The sequence below is a fragment of the Mus caroli genome, unplaced genomic scaffold (assembly GCF_978045245.1).
Source record: "Mus caroli unplaced genomic scaffold, Mus_caroli_1 scaffold_6, whole genome shotgun sequence".
In the NCBI taxonomy this organism is placed as follows: Eukaryota; Metazoa; Chordata; class Mammalia; order Rodentia; family Muridae; genus Mus; species Mus caroli.
Window position 1 is genome coordinate 82,366,818 of NW_028227261.1, and position 8,465 is coordinate 82,375,282.

The 8,465-nt window shown below is 39.0% G+C and overlaps 1 pseudogene; it reads left to right on the forward strand.

Moving 5' to 3' along the window:
• The first annotated feature begins 4,471 nt into the window (after positions 1-4,471).
• LOC110293339 (ribonucleoside-diphosphate reductase subunit M2 pseudogene) lies at positions 4,472-5,546 on the forward strand (annotated as a pseudogene).
• Positions 5,547-8,465: the final 2,919 nt, after the last annotated feature.

Sequence of the window (8,465 nt, forward strand, 5' to 3'; positions counted from 1 at the left end):
TTTTGATTTGAAATTTAGGTATGTAGAGCTATATGTTTTTCTCATAGTACTTATTTCAATACATTTTATATATTTGGATGTGTTGTGTTTTTATTTTCACTTAGTTTCATGAATATTTTTATTTCTTTCTGACTCATTAAAAAAAGCTGTTTAATTTCCATGAGTTTGTATACTTAATATATATTTATTTGTTGTTAATTTTCAATTTTAATTAAATGTGGTCAGATAAAAATACAATGGATTATTTTAATCTTTCTGAATTTATTTATATATATGACATTAGCTTATTGAAGATTTTGAAGATCTGGTCTATCTCATAAACTTGGGATTATTTTCCAATCATCTATTCTGATAAATAAAACATTTGTTAGTTTCATGTTGTTCCAAAATTTCTATATATTTGTTTCCTGTGAATTTTTTCTTCTTTTGTTACTTCTTCTTTATCTACTACTTTGAATCCTGATATTCTATTATCTGATTAATTCATTCTATATATAAAGCTTTTCATTGATTTTTCTAGTTGTGTTATGAATTTATCAGTTCCATTTTCATTTTAGTTTGAGCATTTATCAATATTTTTATCCATTTATTTTGTTCTGTTTTCAAATCCCGAATTATCTTTCCATTTCCAACAGCCATATAATTGGTTTATTCACTTTAAATTAGAGGACAGTGAAAATTTTATTTCTTTTTGTCTTCTTTCAAGTTCTTGAATTGTTTTCTGAGGAATGTTATGATTTTTTTTAAGTGTTATGTCCATTCTGGGATTCATCTAAACATTTCTTATTGTTAAACATCTCTATAAGACTGATGTTTATTGGTGGGAGATATTGCCTGATGTTTCATGTTGTTTTTACTTTTCTGAAGATATCTGAACATATGAACTTCTTTTATTACTTCTGTGTGTAATATGGACAGAGAAGGATGGAGTGGATCACAGGAAGCTGAGTTGTTACTAAAGTTTTGATATGGTTTAAGTGGAATAATGTCAGATGTAGATTGTGGGATAAGTTGGCTTCTAGTTTCTACATCCTTGTCTTAGCCTAGAGTTTGAGAATAGATCTGGGACTTTGAGAGAGTACATAGAGGGTAAAATGAGAAATACTCATTTGCTAGATTTTGGCACAGAGTGTGCAGGATCTAGATGGATTTGGTATGGTGTGAGATGCCTATAGTTTGTGGGTTGTCAGATAAGGTCTTAGTGGAAACTTAGATGATGAAGACAATGAAAGCAGATGCCAACAGATTTGGAAAGGCAATGGATTTGGGACCTAGGTGTTATCTAGGGGTTTGAGAAAGTTCCTTGAGGGAAGTATCAGAAAGACTCACAAGGGGAGTCCCTGGGGTAGGATATAACACTTACTTTTAAAAATCAGTTGGATGGATGAGTTATATATTAATTTTGATGTATATAAGACAATGAATTCATATTATCAACCTGAGCTAACATTTCTTGGTTACCTGTCAAAAAGGTTACAGGGAAGAACTAGAGATAATGAGATGGGGTCACAAAGAAGTAGGAATAATCAAAAGCTTGACAATTAAATTAATATTGTTCAAAAGATACATGTCTTTTTTCTCTCTACCGATATTGAAGATGAGGACAGTGAAAAATCATGGGAAGTACAGCGCTTGTATTCTAAAATAGCATCACTGTATATATACCTCATAATTACATAATCATCCCAGCTCACACATGTGTCTCCTACTCCATTAGAGCCACACCTCTACATAGTCATAATTACAGCCTGTCCATGAAAAAAATGCTGAACTCGGCAGGCCGAGTTAATTGCTCAAATTGTATAGACATCTGAACTTTGCTTCGTTTTTCAAATGGGAAAAAGGAATTATAGGGGAAGCAAATATCTGAAAATAGCTGCATGCTGTTGAGTCTCTTCTTCTGTCACTTACTGGGTTTGCTTGGATAAATTACTCAATGTTCCCTCACTTACAGAGTTTAAGTAGCAATACTTGATTTCAGAGATCCCTGGGGTGATAAATTGGGATAATTTAGACAGGTCAAGCATATTGGTTTGGGAAGCTAACTTCCTGGTCTCCAGCACCTCCTCCAGCACTTAATGGGCTACTGATCCTGGAAAAATCCTACAGGCAACTGCTTTTTTTTTTTTTAACCACATACAAGTAATATCTATTACGTTTTATTATAGCTAGGTAAGCTGCTGTCTGGGAAAGGAAATCTTAGTGCCTTGTTAGAGTTCATAATTGATGCACCCACAAAAAGGATCATACTGCATTTCATAGAGATTGCTTACCTTGTCTTCTTAAGGAATTCTTTTTAAACCACTCTTCAAATATTTATTCATCTTCTCTTTCTACTTTTAAGCAGAGTAGTTGTACTCATCACAAATTTTGCTCTTACTCTGTATCAGCAAACAAACTCATATTACATCTCATTTTATCCTTTTCCGGTGACTTCATTCCTTGCGCCCACCACAACGGGAGCTCTACCTGAGGACATGCACAACTTAAGGCCATCCTTCCCATAAAGCCACCCCAAAATATCCATGTCTGAAGCCACTCTCAAACTGCCAACCCCACACATTCTGGCCATGCAGACTCTCAGGTACCCATCTCTCCATGGACACCAAAATGCCTTACATGCTGCCAGTAAAGGAAGACCAGGGTCCTCCTAATACGATCAAGATTGCCAGGTGCAGGGATGGGACAGCACATTTTTGTATATCAGTATTTTAGGATGTCAATGAGTTTACTTGAGTTCCAATCAGTGAATAGGAGAAGGGTTACTAACCAGGATGAGGGTTCTTTCTCCAATAGCCTGCATCTAGAAAGTCTTCACACATCTGAGATGGAGGCTCCAAAGAAACATAGATTGAGACCTCAGAGATTGAATTAGTGCATTCTAACTCCTCCTTAAGGTCATGGCAACGAGAGCAGCATTGTATGAAATAGGTTGTAGGAAGCATCTAGCTACTCAAACGAGGGTGTCATGTCCTAACACACCTCTCCATGCAGAGGTATAAAAGAAGCACAGCTGATATAGATGTTTTGTAAAGGGGTGTGGATGAACTCTCCAAGATAGCTGTTGCTTGGCTTGGAGGACAGTCACTCACAACCCTCCTCACTCCTTTTTTTCTGATGTTTACAATTTTTTCACACATCTTCTTCCACAGTGATTTCTGAGCCTTGGAGGGGGGTGAACTATATGTATGATTATAATCCTCTTGCTCAAGCGAGAAGTCACATCTTTATGTCTTTTATTAATTTGTTCATCTATAGAATATGGTAGGTAGTGAGTCTTATAGATATTTTTTCTACTACAAAATCCAAATGAGAACTTTTCCATTTGGAAGATAACCAAGGAACAGAAAAGTCTCCAAATCGACACAAACTGAGATAATCACCTGTGATTAGAAACATAAGTATGGGGAAACACTTTAGCTGGTGCATCAGTGAACTAACCAGTAACAGTTACTTCTCAACTGGAGCCCATGACTTCCTTTGGTTAAATATTCTATCTGAGTAATTGGTATTATGAATTTCACTCCACGAAGTGGACATTAAGTCCAATTAGAAAGTTGTATATATCCATAACTACTGAAACCACTATATCATCAGCTGGCGCATCATTCCTCACATGTTTATCACAATGCAAGATCCACAGCTGAGTAGTACTCTAGGGCTCACTTTTACCTAGCATCCTTAGTAGCAGCTTATGGAAGTACAGGGAGTAGCTAGGAGGGAGGTGGTATTTTGCTCCCAGTCCTACATTATTTCACCGTGTCTGATAGCCAAAGAGAACAACCTCTTCAGGCAACAACTCCTAGGAAATAACAAAATTCAAGCACTGGGTCTCCTCAATAACCACCTTATGGCTTCTGGGAGTACCTGTTTTTACATTTCGTGTACTCTTTGGCATTTACAGGCACAATCTATCACAATTTTCTCTAATCACGTCTGTGGGTATCATTTGTACCTTTCCCAGCCCTAAATCTTCCAAGAATTCTACAGCAACACCTGGCTTTTCTAACATCTATGCATTATATCCCATGTTGTCTTTTCTGGTAAAATAGAGTATCTCTTAGTTTCCAAATCCAAAAAACAACAACCACCACCACCAAAACAACAACAAGAAATCAAACCAAAACAAACCAACAAAACAAAAAAGAATTAAAGGCTAGTGTTACACTCTCCACAAGTGACAACCATTTATTTCAAGCACGGGCAGAGTGATGTTGCAAAGTTCCAAGGCACTTTTTAATAATACATACTGGGGATGCGAAGAGAAGCTTGGTAAAGAGCATTGAAGATTCACTGTCATCTGTTGCAAATAAATGGCAGGCGATCACAGAATGTCACCACTAAGATCATACTAAACTCAAACACAATCAAGGTCTAACATAGCATACAAATATTCTATCCGGGTGCACCAGATTCCAGCTGTTTCTCTTGCCTCTCATCCTCTCTGCTGCTGCCCTTGTCCTCGTTTGCCATGCTCTCTGTCTGCACCCCACTTGCCACCATCGCTGACCAGCAGCAGCTGCAGTTGTCACTGGTGAAAGGACTCACCTTGGCTGACAAAACACGCCTCTGACCCTCGGCAGCACTAGCGTCCTGGCCAGCAAGGCTGCAAGGAGAATCTTCCAGGACTCCTGAAGGACTTCAGCCGAGCAGGAAAGTAAAGTGCCTACTAGCACCAGAGTTGAGGATGAGCCCTTACTAAGAGAAAATCTCTGCTGCCGCTTCGCTGTCTTTCCCATCTAGTACCATGATATCTGGCAGATGTACAGGAAAGCTGAGGCCACCTTTTGGACTGCTGAGGAGGTGGACCTTTCCAAGGATATCAGCACTGGGAAGCTGTGAAACCCGATGAGAGACATTTTATAGCTCACATTCTGGCTTTCTTTGCAGCAAGTGATGGCATACTCAATGCAAACTTGGTGGAGCGATTTAGCCAAGAAATTCAAGTTACAGAGGCTGGCTGTTTTATGGCTTCCAAACTGGCATGAGAAGCATACACTCTAAAATGTATAGTCTCCTTATTGACACTTACATTAAAGATCGCAAAGAAAGAGAATATCTTTTCAATGCTATTGAAACAATGCCTGTGAGAAGGCTGACTGGGCCTTGCATTGGACTGGGGACAAAGAAGCTACATATGCAGAACGAGTTGTGGCCTTTGCCGCGGTAGAAGCAATCTTCTTTTTCTGGTTCTTTTGCATCGATATTCTGGCTCAAGAAACAGGGACTGATGCCGGGCCTTACATTTTTCCAATGAGCTTATTAGCAGAGACGAGGGTTTACACTGGGACTTTGTCTACCTGATGTTCAAGCACCTGGTACACAAGCCATCGAAGCAGAGAGTAAAAGAAATAATCACCAACGAGGTTAGGATAGAGCAGGAGGGGATCCTCATGGATGCCTTGCCTGTGACACTCATCGAGATGAACTGCACTTTGATGAAGCAGTACATTGAATTTGTGGCCTATCTGGATAGACACTGGTTGTACCTGAAGCTGTTGCCTCTGCACACATCACATCTGGCTGCTAAGGGAGGCCCTACGTAAGGATATTGTCTCAACTTCCTGAAGGAAACATAAATACTCTGAGCAGTTGGGAGGGATAATTGTTCACTGCTGTAACAAATTTGATCTTATGCATCTGTATTGTTTTAACTTAGATTCCTTCTGTAAACTGATCCTCCCGCTTTAACATCTTCCAGAAGTTCATTAGCACAGAAATTGGATTTACTTTATTTCCCCCCCCCCTCCAGGAACTAAAATGATGAAATTTGTATCACATTTGCATTCTTGTATTCCAGACAGACATTTTCCTATGCTTTTGCCTTTCTCTTGTCTTCTCCAGGTGTCTCTTCCACTTTATAGACACTCTTTACATTCTAGTCTAAATAATTTAGCTCCAATAAAGCCTTTGTTAATTCATAATGATCCTGGACCACCAGAGAACTTAGCAAGACTGATAAAGTTCCATGCCTGTGTTCTTGCTGAATTTAGTTCTTCCTCAAGTCTCTGTGAAATGTCCTATCAGGCCTCATGATCTGGACATTATATATTGCTTCCTTCTTTATCCACTCTGTCTTTGTCCAGCCTGTTCTTTCTCTACTGTACTCTTGCCCCGGGTATCCATGAGGATCTCCAGTGGTGATGGCCAAGAATTTATAACTTCTTATATGAGCCAATTCATCATGGGGTGATTCCATTTGTACCACCTCAGGTAATGGAGCTTGTGTCTCCAGGGTGGATATGTGATTATATTATTCTGCTTCTTTGCTTCCATAGCACTCAGACTGACCCCATGTGTCCTGTGTCTGATAGCCTCACAAACCAGGACGTGAGTGATCCTTTCACTGACTGTTTAAGGCTATTCCTTAATTCTAGCAATTTTCTTGTTTAATATTTCTTGACATCATGGTCTCTTACATGGTACCATTATAAAGACTGCCATCTTCATGATGATCCATGAATTTTCCTTTTCTCTACCAAAGAACAAAATTGAAAGGTGTCTTTTCTTGCTTCTAGGTCATTCCTTCTCTTATCACAGCCTGACATTTTCAAGAAGTTTCAGATTTTAGAGTTCCAGGAAGAACTTTGTATTAGTGGTCTAATATGAGTTTGGGCTTTCTTCTCCTTTTGGCCCTACCCTTAAATATTGGCAGGCTAAAACTTCCATTTCTCTTTCTCTTTTATTCAATTTACTCACTAAGAGAGGCCAATAATGAAGCCATTGGTCTCACATACCTTTCTTACTAGAATTCCTCCTTTATACCTTTACACTTTCTCCAGTCTCAGACCTCAGCTTAGTGTTTATCTCTTATTACACCTAGGTGTGGCCAGGCAGCCAATATAGGTGCTTGCTGATAACTTCATCCAGGAAAGCATACTCTCGGAGCTTGGAAGGTCAGCTCTAGACCTATGGCTGTTCTCAAAACATCTTCATACTGCCAGGGCAGATTCCACCAACCAAATAAGCATTCTACCCCATGCTATCTGGAAAAAGTCTTTCATCCTGCCATATTTTCTACAAACAGTCTCTGCCTACATAGGTATCCTACATGGGAAAACTCTGACAAAGTTCACTGTGGGCAAATCAATGAGTTTATTAGGCTTTCCTCCAGATCATAGATAAGAGTAAAGGTTGTGGGTGCTTCTTTCCTGAAACAGAGCTCCCATGGAACATTTTACCCAATAGTGATGTGGGCTTCCCAATATCCACATAGACAATGCTCCTCTCCCAGTGTCTCTTGTTTTATGTACTCCATTACCTCTGGAGGCCAAGTGGAATGAGAGCAGAGTTATACTTAGCAGGTGTTTGGGAGCTGCTGGATACTCAGGTGAAGGTCTCATGGCTTACCCTGTGGGAATTTAAACAATCAATAAGCTCAACTAAAAATCAGACTAAACATGAAAAGAAAGATAATTATGTTTGTTATCATTTTGGTAAAACAATCAAGCCACCTTTGGAGTGGTAGCCTATCTGGCTGTGTCCAAGGACAGGCAAGGAGCTGACAAGAAAGGCAGTCTCTCCGTGAGGTAAGATTGTGGCGGATCCAATGTACACACTGTTGCCAAGAAGACCACTGAAGGAATGAATGCCCCAAATTGGTAGAGAATTATCAACCATCTTCTTATTGATGGGAAGGTGCTAGGCAATTCAAGGATTGTACCAACCAATGAAGTGAGCACATGAGATACTTCTGAAGATGACTTTCTTAGTTAGGCTCCCATGGAAAACTATAAGGATTATTTTAGGTATCAGAAACTAATGGTAAAAATAGTCATAGAAGGCCAGTACAATGACTTCAAGGTAGGTAGTTTGTTAAAATACCATAGGGCTCCCTCTCTTGGTATTGACAGACCTTGTGGGGACCATAGATAATTAAGACCGTTGTTCCTTCTGATTCTGTCAGTGATACAACCTTGGAAGCCCTGAGTTCATTCACAAATTCCTATAGGAAACAAACTATCATATAGCATTGGTGGGACAAGAACTTAATGGGAAATCTGCAGGCCCAGATAGCCTTTAACTCCCACAGATAAGAAATTCTAACCTTAGGAAAACAAAAGGATAAGAAAACACACACACACACACACACACACACACACACACACACACACACACACACACACACACACACTTGCTTTCATAGTTTCCCAAAGAGGAAAACTATGCCTCTAGAGTCTAGTAGTGAGAGAACAATGTGAGCCCAAGCCTCCATTTGGGTTGAAGACAATCTTCGCAGACTGGTCCAAATATACCCTCAAAAGTACTTTCCCATCCTCTTCAAATCACTTTATGAGGCCAGAAATGATGAAGAACAGAATCTGTTGTGAGAAAAACCATTGCAAAAAATCAAATGGATCCTTTTCAGTGCACCCAGCCTGGAAGTCCTAAACATATCCAAGTACTTCTTTATTATTATTATTATTATTATTATTATTATTATTATTATTATTATAGGTATTTTC